Here is a 20,656-nt window from a genome sequence, read left to right on the forward strand (position 1 = left end):
GTTTTTTTTTTCTCTCTCCTGTAAAGTTACTGTTTTGGAGATACATGTTTTTGGTTGGACAGCAATACATACAGATATACATGACCAGTCAAAAGTCTGGACTGCATTGTAGATTAATACAAAGTCATCCAAACTATATTATATACAATAATATTATTTTGCAGTTATGATGTATTCAATAATAATCTACAATCTAAAATGAAGAACAAGTAAACATTACATTTAGAAGGGGTGTGTCGACAGAACATTATGTATTAGAAGATTAGTTGTATTGTATTTAATATTTGTAAAAATATTTTTTATAATAACTTGAATTACTGTATATATTACGACTGTGTTTTAGGGCCTCTCTTAAAAAATAAAAACAATTTATTTCAAGAAAAAAGTCATAATATTACAAGATTAAAGTCACAAATTTATGAGATTAAAGTTGTTATATAACAAGAATAAAATTGCAGTATTACGAGATTAAAGTCATAATATTTATATTTTATTAAATTTAAATCTCAATTGTAATATTACGAGAATAAAGTTGTGATATTACAAGATTAAAGTCGCAATATTATGAGATTAAAGTTGTAATATTATAATATTTAAATCTTAATCGCAATATTACGAGAATAAAGTCGCAATATTATGAGATTAAAGTGGTAATATTACAAAAATATGAGCATGCTACATTCTTAATCTGCAGCCCAAGCAGTTAATTCTACATTTCCCTCAAAGTACTATGACTTTAATTTCGTAATTTTACGACTTTATTCTCATATTGCTATCATTTTAATCTTGTAATTTAACAACTTTATTCTCAAAGTAAACTGTTTTTATTTTATTAAAAGTGGCCCTAAAACACAGTTGTAATATATTAATACTTCAATTTTTGCCAATTAACCTACATTAAAGTGCTGTAATATTTAGAGAATAAGAGCGTGCTCCATTCTTAAACTGTAGTCCAGTTAGAACTACATTTCTGTCAAAATACTATGACTTTATTCTCATAATTTTATGCATTTATTTAATATTTAATCTTGTAATATTACAATTTTATTCTCAAAGTAAAGTGTTTTTATTTTATTAAGAGTGGCTCCTAAAACACAGTTGTAATAAATTAATATATCTTAATACACAGAATTGTTTTATTTCCGCTTTATAATTTAACTCATTCCCACATTCCGACTGAATTTTAATAATTTTTTTGTCAATTAGTCTAAATAAAAGTGTTTTAAAAGATTTTTAAGATTAAAGTTGTAATATTACGAGATTAAAGTCGTAATATTAAGAGAATAAGAGCGTGCTCTATTCTTAAACTGCAGCCCAGACTGTTAGAACTACATTTCTGTCAAAATACTATGACTATAATCTCATAATTTTACGAATTTATTCTCATAATATTGTGACTTTATTCTTGTAATTTTACAACTTTAATCTCTTAATATTACGACTATTCTCTTTTATGACCTGTTTTTATTATATTAAGAGTGGCTCCTAAAACACAGTTGTAATATCTTAATACGCAAAATTGAACCCAGTTCTATAATTAAACCCATTCTCTCTTCCGACTGAATTTTAATCATATTTTGCCAATTAGCCTAAATAAAAGCTGTTTAATAGATTTCTGGGTTTATCAGCAGTGTGATCGGGCTGCTCCGTTAGCTGCTGATTGGTCTGTTAGTATATGAGCGCTTCATTAGTAAATTACAGAAACTAATCAAAGTTGACTGGAATTTACTCTGGAGCTCCGACTCCCAGCGGTGACTTTAATTAGCATATCATTTAATACTCCACACGTCCAATAACATCTCCGTCCCCACGAGCAGAATAAAGGAGCTGGAGTCACCATGTAACACTTAATATATTTACCTTAATTACTATTATTACATTTATACAACAAAAAAGCTTTATTTTCATTATTATTCGTCACATTTTAATCAGCTCTTATCTGCTCTTAACTTAATTTCATTTCAGTATTTAATATTATTAGTAAATAAGAACATTTAGGTACATTAAATTGTGGTTTCTGAGGTTGGTTACTCTTCCTTTCCTGAAGTGTTCCTGATGAGTGCCAGTTTCACCATCATTACAATTTTGAAGGTCTTTTTTGCAACGGCACTTGAGGGTATTTTCAAAGTTATTGAATTTCTTCTTTTCGGAGTGAATGACCTTCATTTCTTCTACTTAAATTATTTTTTATTTTTTATTTATTTGAGTATTTCTTGCTTCTCATAATCTGGATTAGAACTTTACTCAAATATTCACTCTTTACTGTATACCTGTAACTCCACTCTACCTCTTCACTACTTTACAACTGATGCTCTCAAACACATTAAGACATATTCTGGTTTGTTTATTTTTTTTTTTGGTTACTTAATAATTCCATAAGTATTCTTTATTTTAAACATTTAAAAATAAAATTAAGGTATCTCTAAACATTTGAGTTTAATTAAGCACTGTTAAAATGTATTATATTATATTATTTGCTTGCAAATGTTGCACAAATTGTAGTACAAAGGCACGGCAAAGTTTTATTTGTATTATTCAAATTAACATATAGTTAAAAATCAAATAAACTATTATCTAATAAATGAAGAGAGCACTTCAGTTTCTGAATCAGTTTCTCTGATTGTACTATTTATAGGTTTATGTTTGAGTAAAATGAATATTGTTGTTTTATTCTATAAACTACAGACAACATTTCTCCCAAATTCCAAATACAAATATTTAAGTCATTTAGAACATTTATTTACAGAAAATGAGAAATGTCTGAAATAACAAAAAATATGCAGAGCTTCCAGACCTCAAATAATGCAAAGAAAACAAGTTCATATTCATAAAGATTTAAGAGTTCAGAAATATAACAATATTTGGTGGAATAACCCTGGTTGGTTTTTAAGCACAGTTTTTTTTTTCATGCATCTTGGCATCATGTTCTCCTCCACCAGTCTTACACACTGCTTTTGAATAACTTTATGCTGCTTTACTCCTGGTGCAAAAATTCAAGCAGTTCAGTTTGGTTTGATGGCTTGTGATCATCCATCTTCCTCTTGATTATATTCCAGAGCTGTATGTGTGAGGTGATATCTTGTGAGTGAGGATGGGTATTACACCAATTTTCCACAGCTCATAATGAAGTCCTTTCCCTAGACTTAGACTTCCCATGTTAGTGGAAAAATTTAATTCCGGCTGATTTTTGGTTTATAAACCCACATAAAAATGAAAAATGCTATAAACTGTGGGAGCTGCTCGGGAAATAAATTGAATATAGAACAGAAATGAAAGGGGGGAATAGGGATGATGTTAATTGTGAGGAGATGAAGGAAATCACAGCCGGCTGTGAGTTTATTAAAGTGATGAAGGAGAAGTGGGTTTTGACGCTTTACGGAGGCGATGTTGGGGAGTTTATTAAAAAAGCCAGGTTCTGCTTTCTGGAGTTAAATGTAGAGCTGGTTTGTGACAGTAGCAGATATGAAGCGCTCTGTGGAAGGCGAGGACTTGTGGAATATTAATGCGTTATTATATATGTATTATTCTGCATGTGCGATCCGAGCGCAGGACCTCTGTAATCACCTGGGCGAATTAAGCGCAGCGTCGAGCCGCATGCTAATCTCACCTACTTTTCTTTTCTATTAATGCAGATTTTAATTTATTTCTGGGGGAGTTCAGGCGCTGCGTTCCCATGGCCTCGGGCGTCGCCGGCTCTCTCGCCACGCTGGTTCCGTTGCTGCGGCGCTACAGGACCTGCCGGGACGGCCCGGAGGCGAATCGGCCCGGTGTAAAAGCTCAGAAACTCACCAGCGCTATAAATACCAGCTGACAGCACCATTACACCCAGCCAGCCTGCAGGACTGAGCAACCCTGGAGATTAGCAAGACCTCTGCTGAATATTACAGTACGTCTACATCCCCCCGAGACCAATAATCATGAGAAATACCTCCCGTTTCTTCAGGACATCCGTCCTGCATCGCTTTTACCTTTCTAGAGTGAGACTGGGAGACTCCATCAGCACTGGATTATTTTAAAAAAAGCCCAAAAAAACACTTACACTCGATATTCGGCCAGATTTATCCATCATTAGTGACAATTTCCCAATGAATAAAGCCTGGTTTTGAGTAGTGTGCCTACTGGTGAGAGATGGTTGGCTGCTAGACGTGTTTCTATGATAGTTTACTCTATATCGATCAGGAGCTCATTTTGGGTAAATATTGCTTAACCCAAGGTTTTTTGAGGGTACTTTTGGGAAGCATTCCACTTGGTGAGAGATGGTTGGCTGCTGGTTTTGCCTCTACAGTGCACTTGAATGTGTTGTACATATGTTTTTACATCCCCAAGACCAAAAATCATGAGAAATACCTCAGAGTTCTACATGACACCGTCCTGCATCGCTTTTACCCCTTCAGAATGAGACTAGGAGACTCCACCAGCCGTAAAAAACTCCTGACCTGCTTTCAGTACTCGATATTCCACCAGATTTATCCATCACTAGTGACGATTTCCTGATGAATAAAGCCTGTTTTTGAGTAGTGCACCTCCTGGTGAAAGATCGGTGACTGCTAGATGGTCCTCTACGATGCACTCAAAGACATTTAGCCTAGTTTACTCTATACTTTGTACCAACAAATTTATTCAAGTGTAAATGTAACATGTATTTAAAGACATTTTCGCCAGTTTAAGCCCCAAGACCAATAATGATGAGAAATGAAACCTATCATTTCTTAATTTCTTCAGGACATCTGTGCCACATTGCTTTTGTCCCTCGGAGGTTCGGAGACTCCGCCAGCTCAGATGGGTATTATTTTATTGCATTAAGCCCAAAAAAAGTCCTAAAGCCCATTTCTATAGTCTATATTCAGCCAGATTTATCCATCATTAATGACAAATTTCCTGTTAACGGGAGGCAGTATATTTGGGTAGTGTTCCTCTTGGTGAGAGATCATTGATTTCTAGACATGCCTCTATAGTGCACTTGAGGACATTTTTGTTGGTTTGTACATTCCAATTACCAATAATAATCATAAAAAATCCACCGAATTCTTCAGGACATCAGTTTCGCCTCACTTTTACCCCTTCAGAGTTAGTCTCGGAGACTCCAGCAGCACTGACTTGCTAAATGCCCAAACAACTTCTGATCTGCACTCTAAATTCCATATTCCTGATGAATAAAGCATGCTTTTGAGTAGTGTACCTCCTGGTGAGAGATTGTTGAGTGCTGGATGTTCCTCTACGATGCACTCGAAGACATTTAGCCTAGTTTACTCTATACCAACAAATTTATTCAGGTGTAAATGTAACGTATTTAAAGACATATTGGCTGGTTAAAACCCCAAGATCAATAACCATTAGAAATGAAACCTAACATATCTTTAAAACATCTGTCCTGCATTGCTTTTACCCCTCTGAGAGACTCCACCAGCTCTAGGCGGGTTTTGGTTTGTTGCATAAAGCCTAAAAAACTCCAGAGCTGCACTTTACACTTCATACCACTTGATTTATCCGTAATTAATGATGAACTTCCTGATGAACGAAGCCTGAATGATTTATTGTACACTCTAAAAAACAGAGGTACGATATGAGTACTTTTTTGTACTCGAAGGTACACTCTTTATAATTGTACCCTCAAAGGTACAATATTGGTCTTTACAGGGTCAGATTTGTTCCCTCTGAAGTACAAAGTCATTTCTAACAGCAATAAGTACAGATTTGTACCATTTAACCAACCAAAGGGTACATTCAGTATTCTGCATCACTGTACTAATGAACAGTATATATTTAAATAGCACATTTTTTATTTGAAAGCCAGACAATTTTGTATCATCAAGTTTTTGAGCCATATTTAGTTGATGATAACGTTTATAATCTTTATGATCTATACTGGCACAAAAACCATGGGTACAAAAAAGGACTTTCACTGAAAGGTACTTTTTTGTACCTCAATATAAGGTACAGCCCCAGCGACAAGCTTTGTACTCTTTTAAGTACAAATCTGTACTTACTTTTCTTAGAGTGTATCAGAGCTTACACCGTCTGTATTATTGAAAGCGTCCCGCTTCTAATGCAACTTTCATTGACGTTGTGAATGCGCTACTGACTCATCCGGCCTTCCGCGAGTCTCGCGCATTCCTCGGAAAAACGCTGTTATTTTCCTCCCTCGGAATGCCATTAATCTGAGATACAGCGGCGAGTCCGCCGGAGCCACAGGGCCGTACGCTTTATACACTGCAGACTGCAGGTATGCGAATATTAAGGAGTGTAGGAGTTATATATTATATAATATACACAGTATTCATAATATATACAGAAACTCGGAGAGCACCTTCATTTATTTCAGAGAGAGAAGATAATCTATCTGATCTAAAGCAGGAGAAAAACAGGAGTTTCAAAAAGTGATTTAAAGCCTGAGAGAGAAAACACTTTCTAATGTGTCTGTTTCCTCTTAGATCTCTCACACTTCTCACAACATTTAAAAAGAGAACTCTGGTGTTAAATTGACTTTTAGTGCATTAAAACATGATAAAAAGTACTGATCTTTGTCTTTGGCTTTCAGAGATCCAGTAAATTTGTGCTTTTTGGTCCAGCACTATGTACAAAGGTCACTCGCTTTTTAAACCATTTTACACTGTTTTTTTAGGCTTAAAGTAGCTCCACACCTCATTGGTAGAATCCGGAGTACCCTGACATTTAAAACGAGGCTTTAATAACTAAATAAAAATGCACAAGAAGCTTATTAAAAACCACTGTTTACAACCTGTAGCGTAACCCAAACTCCGAGCGCCGCCATCCCTGTACTGATTATGACATAGACTTATATAAATATATATACATAGACTCTGCATATTGCATTTATGTCATTTATTTCCGAAAGCTGCAGGAGAGTGGAGTTGAGCTATTCAACAAAGGTTAGAACTCTTTATAATGTTTTATTACACCAGAAGTAAATTTTACACCAAATTCTCCTTAAAAAAGATGTTTAGAGACTAAAGACACCGAGTGATGAAGAGTTTCACGTGTTATTTAGTCTTATTTGATGGGTCTGCTGTGATATAAAAAGATACAAATATTGGTCCTTTTTATAGTAAGTGTTTCTAATTACTGTGTAATTACACGTGAACAATCTATGTAATAACAACGTAACTACTGGTGAATTACACTGTTACAGATTTATTGTGTGGAATCTAAGTTTAGTGCTGTGATTGTTTTTGAATACTTGAAATCATTATTCAGATTTAAATGTTTTAAATTAGTTTTTTTCTTATGTTTTCATTTTGATTCCTATGTTCTTAGTTGATTATTATTAATTCTGTAATTTCTTATCATTCTTATTATTTTACTTTACTTTTACTTTTATAATATTTTCTTAAATTTATATTATATTAATTTTGTACCTTTTATGTGTCCATTTGTGGTCCTTTTAGAAAAAAAAATGGTCAGTTTCAAATTTGTATTTCTTTTTTTTCTTTATTTTTTTTACCATTTTGTTTATTATTATTTCTATTCTTTTATCCCTTTTATATGAGAACTGCTTAGCTACATTGTAAATGAGGGTCAACCTCAATGTACTCCTTAATAAAAATAATGGTTAATTGATTGATTATTTGACTGATTGAAATTTCATTACTTCTACAAGATACTCTGTATAAATTACCTTTTATACATATGTAATTACATAACCTGTACAACAATGTTATTAATCTATCTGTAACAGTGTCATTTAGAAGTAGTTACACTGTTATTACATGATTGTTAATATGTAACTACACAGCTATTACAGACACTCATTTTATTCCAGGTCATTTTAATAATTTTTATTGGTCCGTTCATCATGAGCGTTTGATAAGATGAAGAACTTACTAAAGAAATGCTAAAAGAAAGTTGATATAATTTGTTCCAGTTGGAGAGAGTGTGTATCAATTTTACTTTCCATCCCTTTTGACTGTTTTTCATAAATATGTATGTTCCTTTTTCTGTGTTTTCATCTTTTTTTCCATAGTGTAGCGGTGAGCGGTGAGAGAACGTCACGCGCGAGCGCTATGCTAATAAGACCTTAGCCTCTACATGAATAAAGCTCTTTCTTCTTATTAAAGGAACTCCGGGGCACGCTGAGATTTCCTGCTGAGAGCTTCTTCTGGCTGTGGAATGAACATGCGGCGTTCCGTGCCCGAACACAATGTGGAAATAGACAGCGTAAGCTCATTTGGACGAGCGTCCGGAGGAACCGCAGGTGCTTTCAGGAGTTCCGCGCCGTTCTCCGCCCGAGCCTTTTCAACCTCGCCTCCCACGACCAAAGAGAACGCTCTGAATTATTCCCAATTATTACACCCCGCCCCTCCCTCGCGCCACGCTCCCCCAAACGCCGCTTCGCCCGCCGCCTTTTCTTAGAAACCGCCGGAGCCCGGCCGGCGTCTCTGGCCTCCTGCCACGCGCCAGTCAGCACTATTCCTGCACCTCGATTCACCGAGAATAGCGTTGTTGTGGAACATTCAGCCTCCACACACTCCTCACACACTCCACACACACCCAGCACACACCGCCCGCTCCAACCTGCAACTCAAAAAGGGTTTAATTCAGATGACCTGAATAGAAATGAAAGACGCTTACTGCTCTAAAAAGCTGCATATGCATTTACCGCACATACCGCACCTACTGCACCTTTACTGCAGTGACCAAAGTAATAGAAGTTTAGACTAATAAGTCTATAAATTCAGTGTGAGGTTTTCATTCTCACATTTTGCATTTAAATTCAAATTCTCTAACTATAATAGAAAGAGCTGCTAAAACATGAAACTGTATTACTGAGATAGTGAGAAGGAAGAGTGAGGAAAAAGTGAGGCAGGGTGAGGTAGAGTGATGGCAAGACGATGGTTCTTGAGATGGCAGCAGATACAGTTGCAAGAAAAAGTATGTGAACCCTTTGGGATTATACTTGGATTTCTGAATAAATTGTTCATTAAATGTGTTCTGATCTTCATCTAAGTCACAACAATAGACAAACACAGTCTGCTTAAACTAAAACCACACAAACAATTATATATGTTTGCCTGATTTTATTGAACACAACATGTTAACATTCACAGTGCAGGGTGGAAAAGTATGTGCACCCCTCGACTAATGACTTTTCTAAGAACTAATGTGCTGATTGGAGGCAGGATGTGATGAGATGTGATTGGATGTGTTGGTTAAAGCTGCCTTGTCCTATGAAAAACACACCAGTTTTGAGTTTGCTGATCTTAAGAAGCATTGCTTGATGTGAATCATGCCTCGCGCAAAAGATCAAGCTCTCAGAAAACATACATTCAAGAATTGTTGGCTCACATGAAGCAGGAAAAGGTTACAAAAGTATCATTAATGTTCATGTGTCCACGGTAAGACAGACGCTCTACAAATGGAGAAAGTTCCCTAGGCATGGTAAAGTCCTGTAAACATGACTGTAAGAGCACAGCATTGACCCAACCACCCAAAACATATAAGTAAATCAACAACCGAACGGCTTCAATAGAAGAAAATAAATAAATACGCCTTCTGGAGAGTTCTGACCTCCTGAAACCAACTGAGATGCTGTGGCATCATGACCTCAAGAGAGAGATTCACACCAGATATCCCAAGAATATTACTGAACTGAAACAGTTTAGTGAGGAGGAATGACCAGAATTCCTCCTGGCCGTTCTGCAGGTCTGATCTGCAGCTACAGGAAACGATTCGTTGAGGTAATTGCTCAAGAAGGAGGGTCAACCAGTTATTAAATCCAAAGGTTCACATACTTTTCCCTCCTCACTGTGAATGTTAACATGTTGTGTTCAATAAAACCATGCAGACATATCATTTTTTGTGTGGTTTTAGTTTAAGCAGACTGTGTTTGTCTATTGTTGTGACGTAGTTGAAGATCAAAACACATTTAATGACCAATTTATGCAGAAATCCAAGTATAATCCCAAAGGATTCACATACTTTTTCTTGCAATCTTTCTTGTATCTGAATAAGCATTGCCCTGTTGGAATAGAGCACTGGAGTGTCCAGTAAAGGACCTACACTATAACTCTACACTGTAACTCATGAACTGTAGTTTGAACTGATGATTTCTGCAGGGGTTTATAAGGTATCGTATGCAGCAGTTGTAAGAAGAGTCTCTGACAGTCTGAAATTGAAATGACACAAACAAATACACAATTTATTACCAACAAAACCTGATAAATATCCCAATAAACCCTCACTGACCAGAATATGATAAACAGCAGCTGCTGACAGGCTGATAGTGTTGTCTGATTGTGAAGAGCTGCACAATAACTGCAGTAAAACCCAGTGAAATGGTGCACTGAAGATCACATTTACCCGACGCCGAGTCTTTTATCTGTCACTGTCACTTCCCATCCTCAACCCGCCGCCGACGCCGCCAGATCCCATCCAGCTGTCAAACCCCATTCCTGCTGCAGCTCAACTCCGCAAATGAGTGACGTTCCTAATGCTGAGTCTGTACCGGAGAATAAACCTCGCTAACGCTCTACACCACGCCGCTAACGCTACAAACCACACCACTAAAGCTCCACACTGCTAATGCTACATGCTGCTAATGCTACACACCATGCCACAAATGAGTAATGTGTCTAATGCTGAGTCTGTACCGGACAATAAACCTCGCTAACGCTCTACACCACTAAAGCTACACACTACTAATGCTACACACCGCTAACGCTCCACGCCACACCGCAAATGAGTGACATTCCTAATGCTGAGTCTGTACCGAAGAATAAACCCTGCTAACGCTCTACACCAAGCCGCTAACGCTACATACCATGCCGCTAACGCTCCACACTGCAAATACTACACACATTAATGCTACACACCATTAATGCTACACACCATGCCACAAATGAGTGACGTTCCTAATGCTGAGTCTGTACCGGAAAAAAAAAAACCCACCAAGCCGCTAATGCTACATACCACGCCGCTAACACTCCACGCCACACCACTAACACTCCACACTGCAAATGCTACACATCGCTAATGCTACACACCACGCTGCAAATGAGTGACGTTCCTAATGCTGAGTCTGTACCGGAAAAAAAACCCGGTTATGCTCCACACTGTCAATGCTCCACACTGCTAATGCTACACACTACTAACGCTACACACCAAGCCGCAAATGAGTGACGTTCCTAATGCTTAGTCTGTACCGGAAAAAAAACCCGCTAACGCTCCACACCAAGCCGTTAACACTACATAACACGCCGCTAGCGCTCCACGCCACGCCGCTAACGCTCCACGCCACACCACTAACGCTCCACACTGCTAATGCTACACACCGATAATGCTACACACCACGCCGCAAATGAGTGACGTTCCTAATGCTGAGTCTGTACCGGAAAAAAACCCCAGTAACGCTCCACTACGTCAATGCTCCACACTGCTAATGCTACACACCGGTAACGCTACACACCAAGCCGCAAATGAGTGACATTCCTAATGCAAAGTCTGTACCAGAGAATAAACCCTGCTAACGCTCTACACCGTTAATGCTTAGCACTGCTAATTCTACACACCGCTAACGCTACACACCACGCCGCAAATGAGTAATGTGTCTAATGCTGAGTCTGTACCAGAGAATAAACCCTGCTAACGCACTACACTGCTAATGCTACACACAACTAAAGCTAGGTGGTGCTCCTAGGAGGTTGACATGGTATCCCAGAGAGTTGTTATGGAGTTCATATGGAGATTTATTGTGCTTTGTATTGGTTGAAACCACTGGTGCTTAATGGCTGCTATGTATATTTAGTAGATGTATTACTCTAACTAACTGCTCGCTAGGGTGCTGCTAAAGTACTGACATGTGAACGCTATGATGTTGCTTCAGTGATTATTGATTGCTATGGTCTTTTAGGTGGACGCTATGCTGGTTGCCAGGTTGTTACGAGGTTGTTGTAATATGTAAATCAGCGAATGAATCAACACTTTAAAGAATCTTAATTTAAATGAACAGGTAATTGAATCAGTGATTATATTCTTGTTTTAATAGTAGAATGAATCGTCTCTGATACGCCCGGCCACCGCGGTTCTGGAGGCTCGGGAGAACAGCGTTATTATAGAGCTGAATTCTTCACATAGCGTCTGAACATCACCCAGCGTTCCTCTCGCTCTTCATCAGCGGCGTTCAGAAAAAACAAGAATCTCAAACGCAGTGAATTTACACCTGAAAAGAAGCCCATCGTTTCTCAATAGCAGATATATCACCAAATATCTCCCAATAAAGAGAAGAATGTACAAAGGAAAGAGCGACTGAATCATTGGTGGAAATTCTGAGAAAACAATCTCATTACACTCCTCACTGAATACATCATCAAACAATCAACAACCCAACCAAGCAATCAACAAATTAATCTACACACCAACAAACCCAAAAATCACCAGCAAATACAACACAATACATCAATCAATTATTATATTCACATCTCAATCAAAGACAAGGAAATGAATCAATAAATGAGCAACAAAAAGATTATTTTGAACAAATAAAAACTCCACAAATCTACCAATCAACGGTTCAGTAAATAAATAAATTATGATATTAAAGAATCACTTCACTTACCATTACCTTCCATTTAAGAACCAGAATAAACGAAGCAATAATTTCATTTGAAACAATAAAAAAAATCCCAAACAAATAAAAACTTCACAAATCTACCAGAGAAATCTAAGTCAATTAACCCATTCGATTATCAAATAATCTCTTAATCTATAATTATACTAATCAAAGAGTTGAGGCATCAAGAAATGACTCAACACATCTTCAGCACAAATCCCAACATAAAATAAGCTTCTGTATTAATTACTTCATTATAAAATGAGCAATTTAGTGATTCAGCAGAGATGAATAAATGTGTCCATTCTCTGATTCAAAGAATCATCAAATACACCAAACAAAGATTCACTAAATGAACCGTTCAGAGTCAGAGTCAGTAGATGAATGAATCAGTTCAGTCAGTGTGTAAATGAGTGAATGAGAGTCAGTAGATGAATGAATCAGTTCAGTGTGTAAATGAATGAGTGAATGAGAGAGTCAGTAGGAGAATGAATCAGTTCAGTGTGTAAATGAATGAGTGAACGAGAGAATCAGTAGATGAATGAATCAGTTCAGTGTGGAAATGAGTGAATGAGAGAGTCAGTAGATGAATGAATCAGTTCAGTATGTAAACGAGTGAATGAGAGAATCAGTAGATGAATGAATCAGTTCAGTGTAGAAATGAGTGAATGAGAGAGTCAGTAGACGAATGAATCAGTTCAGTCAGTGTGTAAACGAGTGATTGAGAGAGTCAGTAGATGAATGAATCAATTCAGTTAGTATATGAGTGAATGAGAGTCAGTAGATGAATGAATCAGTTCAGTGTGTAAATGAGTGAATCAGTGAGTCAGTAGTTGAATGAATCAGTTCAGTGTGTAAATGAGTGAATATTAGAGTCAGTAGATGAATGAATCAATTCAGTGTGTAAATGAGTGAATAATAGAGTTAGTAGATGAATGAATCAGTGTTTTTGATTCAGTATGAATTGATTCATCCTGTGGAGGTCAGAGGGCACCAGCAGCACGGGGGTACAGCTCAAGCATAATTGCCCATAATTCTTCACAGATCAATGAGCAGTTAAAAATCAATCAATAATTCAGAGCGTATGATTGGCCGGTGCCTCCGGAACATTCCGGCTAAACGCTGTTCAAGGTCCTGAAGATTTCATAACCTGAGCTCTACCTGAATATTACATCTGATTCCACTGAAATATCACTGCATCCAGCATGTACTTATTACATCACACTTCCTCACAGCTCCACTGATACTGTTACTACTGGCAACAACCTGCAAAAACTACAACAATCTGCAACAAACTGTTGCTCTGGACGCTGATGCTCTGGACACTGTTGCTCTATTCGCTCTTGCTCTGTATGCTCTCACTTTACATGCTGTTGCTGTATTCGCTGTTGCTCTGGATGCTGTTGCTCTAGAACGCTGTATCTCTGGACATTGTTGCTCTGGACGCTGATGCTCTGGACACTGTTGCTCTATTCGCTCTTGCTCTGTGTGCTCTCACTTTGGACGCTGTTGCTCTGGAACGCTGTTGCTGTATTCGCTGTTGCTCTGGATGCTGTTGCTCTAGAACGCTGTATCTCTGGACATTGTTGCTCTGGATGCTGTTGCTGTATTCACTGTTGCTCTGGATGCTGTTGCTCTAGAATGGTGTTGTTCTGGACATTGTTGCTCTGGACACTGTTGCTCTATTTGCTGTTGCTCTGGACACTGTTGCTCTATTCACTGTTGCTCTGTGCGCTGTCACTCTGGTCACTGTTGCTCTAGAACGCTGTTGCTCTGGACACTGTTGCTCTATTCACTGTTGCTCTATTCACTGATGTTCCATGTGGTTTTGACACTGGTGCTCTAGATGCTGATGCTCTATTCGCTCTTGATCTTGACACTGGTGGTTTTAACGCTGGTGCTCTGGATGCTGGTGGTTTTAATGCTGGTGCTTTGGATGCTGGTGGTTTTGATGCTGGTGCTCTGGACGCTGGTGGTTTTGACGCTGGTGCTCTGGATGCTGGTTGTTTGGATGCTGGTGCTCTAGATGTTGGTTGTTTTTGACTATTGTAAGTCGCTTTGGACAAAAGCGTCTGCCAAATGTAATGTAATGTAATGTAATGTTTTGATGCTGGTGCTCTAGATGTTGGTGCTCTATTCGCTCTTGCTCTGGATGCTGGTGGTTTTGACACTGGTGCTCTAGATGCTGGTGCTCTATTCACTCTTGCTCTGGAGGCTGGTGGTTTTGACACTGGTTCTCTAAATGCTGGTGCTCTATTCCCTCTTGCTCTGGATGCTGGTGGTTTTGATGCTGGTGCTCTATTCGCTCTTGCTCTGGAGGCTGGTGGTTTTGACACTGGTTCTCTAGATGCTGGTGCTCTATTCGCTCTTGCTCTGGAGGCTGGTGGTTTTGACGCTGGTTCTCTAAATGCTGGTGCTCTATTCCCTCTTGCTCTGGATGCTGGTGGTTTTGATGCTGGTGCTCTATTCGCTCTTGCTCTGGACGCTGGTGGTTTTGACACTGGTTCTCTAGATGCTGGTGCTCTATTCGCTCTTGCTCTGGAGGCTGGTGGTTTTGATGCTGGTTCTCTAAATGCTGGTGCTCTATTCCCTCTTGCTCTGGATGCTGGTGGTTTTGATGCTGGTGCTCTATTCGCTCTTGCTCTGGACGCTGGTGGTTTTGACACTGGTTCTCTAGATGCTGGTGCTCTATTCGCTCTTGCTCTGGACGCTGGTGGTTTTGACACTGGTTCTCTAGATGCTGGTGCTCTATTCGCTCTTGCTCTGGACGCTGGTGGTTTTGACACTGGTTCTCTAGATGCTGGTGCTCTATTCGCTCTTGCTCTGGAGGCTGGTGGTTTTGACGCTGGTTCTCTAAATGCTGGTGCTCTATTCCCTCTTGCTCTGGACGCTGGTGGTTTTGACACTGGTTCTCTAGATGCTGGTGCTCTATTTGCTCTTGCTCTGGAGGCTGGTGGTTTTGACGCTGGTGCTCTGGACACTGGTGGTTTTGACGGACAGTGTGTAAGTGTCACTTTTACCTGTCAGTCAGTGTAAAAACAAGCCTCACCTGCAGGCCGGGCCGTGACCCGGGGCTTTTTTTTATTTTCAATAACAGTAATGATATTTCATGTGAGGGGGCGTGGCTTGGGTCACTGCGCCGGCGGGTCAGACGCTCTGAAATTATAGCACCTCTCCGGCTCTGGCTGAGGGCCAAAGCCCGGCCATCGTCCCCGAGGACATTAAATAACACATGAATGAACGCTGCAGCTGGAGGAGCGTCGCGGGGAATTAATCAAACCTGCTCCGAGACACTCGGCTGATGACGCTCAGCCCTTCCACCACCACGGGAGGGGCGGGGCTTCGGCTGTTTTTAGACCAAACAATAGAATACAGATACAGAAGCTACAGGACATTCTGTTACTGGACAGAAGTACAGACGTACAAAGTACAGAGGTTCAGTATTACAGAAATACAGAGTACAGAGGTTCAGCATTACAGTGATATAGTATTAGAAAAGTAGAGACATTCAATATTACAGTAATTCAGTATTAGAAAAGTACAGATGTTTAGTATTGCAGTAAAACAGTATTAGAAACATACAGATGTTCACTATTACAGTAATTAAGTATTAAGTATTAAATATTAGTATTACAGTATTACAGGCTTACAAATGTACATACATTCAGTTTTACAGTCATAAAGAGTACAGATATTCAGTATTACAGGTATAAAGGTTTAGAAGAGTACAGGTGTACATAGTACAGATATTCAGCATTACTGGCACAGGAATACAGTAATACTTGCATACAGTAGTATAGGCGTGGAGAAGTACAGTAGTACAGCTGGATGGGAGTAGAGTAATACATGCATACAGTAGTACAGGTGTACAGCAATACAGGATGATCAGTAGCTCAGGAGTACAATAGTGCATGCATACAGTAGTACAGGTGTACAGTAGTATAGGTGTACAGTAATACATGAGTACAGGAGTACAGATGAACAGTAGTACAGCTGTACAAGAGTATAGTAATATATGCATACAGTAGTAAAGGTGTGGATAAGTACACTAGTACAGGTTCACAGGGGAACAGGTGTACAGTAGAACAGGTGTAAGGGGGTGTGGCTTGTGACACTGTAATATGGAATAGTTTTATTATTTCAGCTTAATTTTATTTCTCCTGTTCTTGATTAAATCCAGTTGACGTCCATCACGCTTAGCTTAATTAGCTTAGCAACCAGTTCCAGTTCTAAACATAATCTACATGTTCGATTTGAGGTGTTAATTTTATGGCTGTTGTTTAATGTCAGGTAATGATTCTACTCGTCTCAGACAACATTCCTGATGGTTCCTGCTGGTGAGTTCTGCTGGTGTTTTTTACAGACAGTTTTGTAACCGGTTAGCTCTACCCGTAGAGTAGAGTCTCCCGGTTCTCGGTGGCGGCGGGAGCGGCAGGGAGTTTATTTCTGGCGGTTCAGGGAGCGCCGGGTCTGTAGAGGAGTATCCAGGGGGAACAGTCTCCGGGGAACAGCCGGCTGCAGAGGCCTTGCCCCGCGAGTCAAGAGCTCTCCAGTGGAGAATGACGGGTGCATAATTCGAGTGGCTGGTGCGGTGAAGCTGCCAGCGCTGAGAGCACCCGGCGCGTAGACCTACCGCTGCTGCCGAGGCGAGGCGGAGGATCTGGTCATGGGGTAATGGTTCAGATGGTCAAACGGTTGTCGGGGAACAGCCACACCAGAGGTCCTGAGCAGCTGTGAGAATTACGGATACACCCAATATTTGGCAACCAACGGAATTTGGCCCAGAAATTGAAAAAAGGTTATTTTTGATTGAACCAAGAAGAGAAAAGACTTTTAAATAAGAATACTTAATGCAGACCAATGACGTTTTAATTATATTGTAGCATTTCGCGTAACATAATTTTCGGACTTAAAATTCTGCGGACCTAAAATTCTTTAATTTTCCCCAAAATTGTGTCTCATAGAAAATCCGGTGCACCTCATGTATGAACTCTAACAGTGAGGTATTAATGAGCAGTAAAGCCACTCCGATAAATTACTGACTATAAGGAAGTTAGCACTGCTAACTGCGTCTGGCTAGCCCTGCTAACCAGGGATGGCTATGCTGCTAACTGAAAATGATTAGCGCTGCTAACCAGGGCCGACTAGCGCTGCTAACTGGGCCTAGCTATGTTGCTAACCATGGCTGGCTAGTGCTGCCAACCGCGACTGGGTAGCACTGCTAACTGCAGCTTGTGCTCACCCTTGGACAAAATACTGTAAATCTAAGCTTACTGTAAATAAAAGGAGACGCTTTACTCACCCAAATAAACCGTTTTTAAGAGAGAAATCTGTGTAGATCAACATCCAGTGCTTGTTTAACTTTAAAATATAATCTGGTGCACTTTACAGTCTAAAATAAAACGCTTTGCTAGAATTCGTTCAGCAGTGGCAAAACCTACAAGTCAGTGTTCGGCCAAAAAAAATCAATTCCGCAAAAATGTACAAATTGTACTTGAACCGTAGTTTAATGTGTTCAATGTGAATAACATTATATTTGCGAAAACACACTTCCTCTTGTGTTCTGTTGCTTTTATGTAAGCATTTTTGTTTTACTAAATTAATCAGGAAAATAAATGAATTGATAATGAATATGCTTTAATATAGACTGTGGATGATGTGCCTTCTGCCAAAAAGTAGCGAACTGAACAAGTGAACCTTAACAGAACTGTAGCTACAAAACGGCGTATGGTTTACACATTAGATTGAAATCAAAATTAGGGATTAGGGTGGTTATTAAACATTAGGTTAATAAACATCTATTGTGTTTTCTATTGCTTAAGTAAACAGTAAATTCACTGGTGTGTTTTAAGACCGTGGAACCCTGTTATCTAGACCCGTGGACGGAGGTTCAGCAGTTCAGAAATCAAATCAGCAGCAGTCTGAACTCCACCAGCACTGCTGTCCATTTTTATACGTAACCCAATCTGATTCCCGTCCAACTCTTCCCTCAGCCGCAGATCCACCGTGGCACAGTTTCTGCACTGACAGAAGGCCGAGTGTGTGTATGAGAGAGTGTGTGAGTGTGTGTATGTGTCATTGTCTGATTTCGTAGGCGCTGCTGACGTCTGACGGCTGCATTTAAGCCTCCTCACACTGCGGCACACTTCAAGCCTTCACGCTTATCAGGACAAATTCTCTGAACTCTGAGAAAAGCGAGAGAAAAGAAAGGAGGAGGAGAAAGAAAATCAAGGCCAGAGCAGAAACAAGAAACGTGTCAAAATCCGTCTCCTCTTTAGAGAAGAGCGCCGGAGCGCCGGCTGCCGCGTGACACCGCGTGACACCGATGGAACCTGACAGAGAGGTGAAGCTCCAGCCATTTCCACCGGAAAAACCAGGGCGAAACATTTTTCCAGGTCCTGACAAGAAAAGTCGCACGCATGCAGAAGCGAGGCGAGATGACCGGCGCCCGACCGAGGCCTGAAACCCTGAAACCCTGATACCAGCGCCGGGGGGAGGAACGCCGCTTTCAGAACCGCAACCGCCACAACCAAAGCTGACCTTCAGCAAACGCTGGCCTTTCACTGCTACAACAGGAGGAATATTCATCATCTGAGACTGTTCCTGGAAGATTTATGTGATATGAGCAGAATAAACACGTTAATAAAACATGTGTAGGCAATACAGGCAATACAATACCTCCACCAACAAGCGCTCACCAGAACTCTAATGCTAATTGGTGTCCGTGTTTTTTGTATCGTACAGCTGCATCAAGAAGCGTCCAATCGCTGACTCTGGTGTTCACACGCAGCTTGTTACTGTATACAGAATAATCACCATAGACCAGGGGTGTCCAAACTACGGCCCGCGGGCCATTTGCGGCCCATTTCCTTTTTTGGAGCGGCCCGCGAGGTATTTTAGAAGTAGAATGAAGGTTGGCCTGCTTTTAAGCAGGATTTTATAATGTGAGATTCAAAGTTTGAACACTAGGTGTCAGAAACGGGCCTAAAAGCGGAGAGGGTGCGCATTTCTAGCGCCGAAAAACGGGCCAAAGAGTCAAAAAGAGGATAGGCTGCGCAGTTTTAGAACAGAAAAACGGGCCAAAGAGTGTAAAAGCGGAGAGGCTGCGCAGTTTTAGCATAGAAAAATGGGCCAAAGAGTCTAAAAGTGGAGAGAGTGTGCATTTCTAGCGCCGAAAAACGGTCCAAAGAGTCTAAAAGCGGAGAGGCTGCGCAGTTGTAGCGCAGAAAAATGGACCAAAGAGTCTAAAATTTGCCGTAATTAAGGAGTTTAATATTAAGAGACATCATGAAATGAAACATCAATTTGAACACTGTCAAAGATAGTAAGTCAAGTAAAATGATGTGTAAATGTATTATTTAAAGTGGTATATTTCATTATTTGTTTTATTACAGAGTCTGTGGCCCGTGACTTCAAATATATTTCTCCTTCTGGCCCCCAACATAAAAGTTTGGACACCCCTGCCATAGACCAATAGAAAAGCACTGACCAATAGAAAGGCACTGACCAATAGAAAGGCACTGGGCTCCCAAGAATATGAGGTCCCCCAAAGTGACTGTCCCCAATGCATCAGAAGAGAATCAAACAGGCAATCAATCAATAAATTAATTAATCAACCTTTATTTTCAATGGGGAATACATTAAGGGTAACCCTTATGTATGTATTTTCCGAAGAGAAAGTATTTATTGTTAAGGTTAACAACTAAATGGAAAAAGTGTTAGAAGCAGGTTTCCAAAAATAACAACGATGATAATGTTCATTCGTTTGTTTTTGAGTTTTAGATGTTATTAGTGTTCATTTGAATTTTAATTGACTTCTTTATGTTTTGCTCTCTTTTTCTCTCTATGTAAATACATTGAGCTGTATTTTTATATATGAAAGGTGCTACATAAATAAAGTGTTATTATTATTACTATTATTATTATTATTATTATTATTATTATTATTATTATTATTATTATTATCTAGCAATGCCCAGTCAGCCACCTTCAACATCACTGCAACCACGAGAGATTCTATTAGGGGTGTACTGGACAGAAATAGTAATGATTGGTGTTTAGTTTTTGATACTATTCTCGTCTGGTATCCAG

This window comes from Astyanax mexicanus, chromosome 21 (assembly GCF_023375975.1).
Source record: "Astyanax mexicanus isolate ESR-SI-001 chromosome 21, AstMex3_surface, whole genome shotgun sequence".
Classification (NCBI taxonomy): Eukaryota; Metazoa; Chordata; class Actinopteri; order Characiformes; family Acestrorhamphidae; genus Astyanax; species Astyanax mexicanus.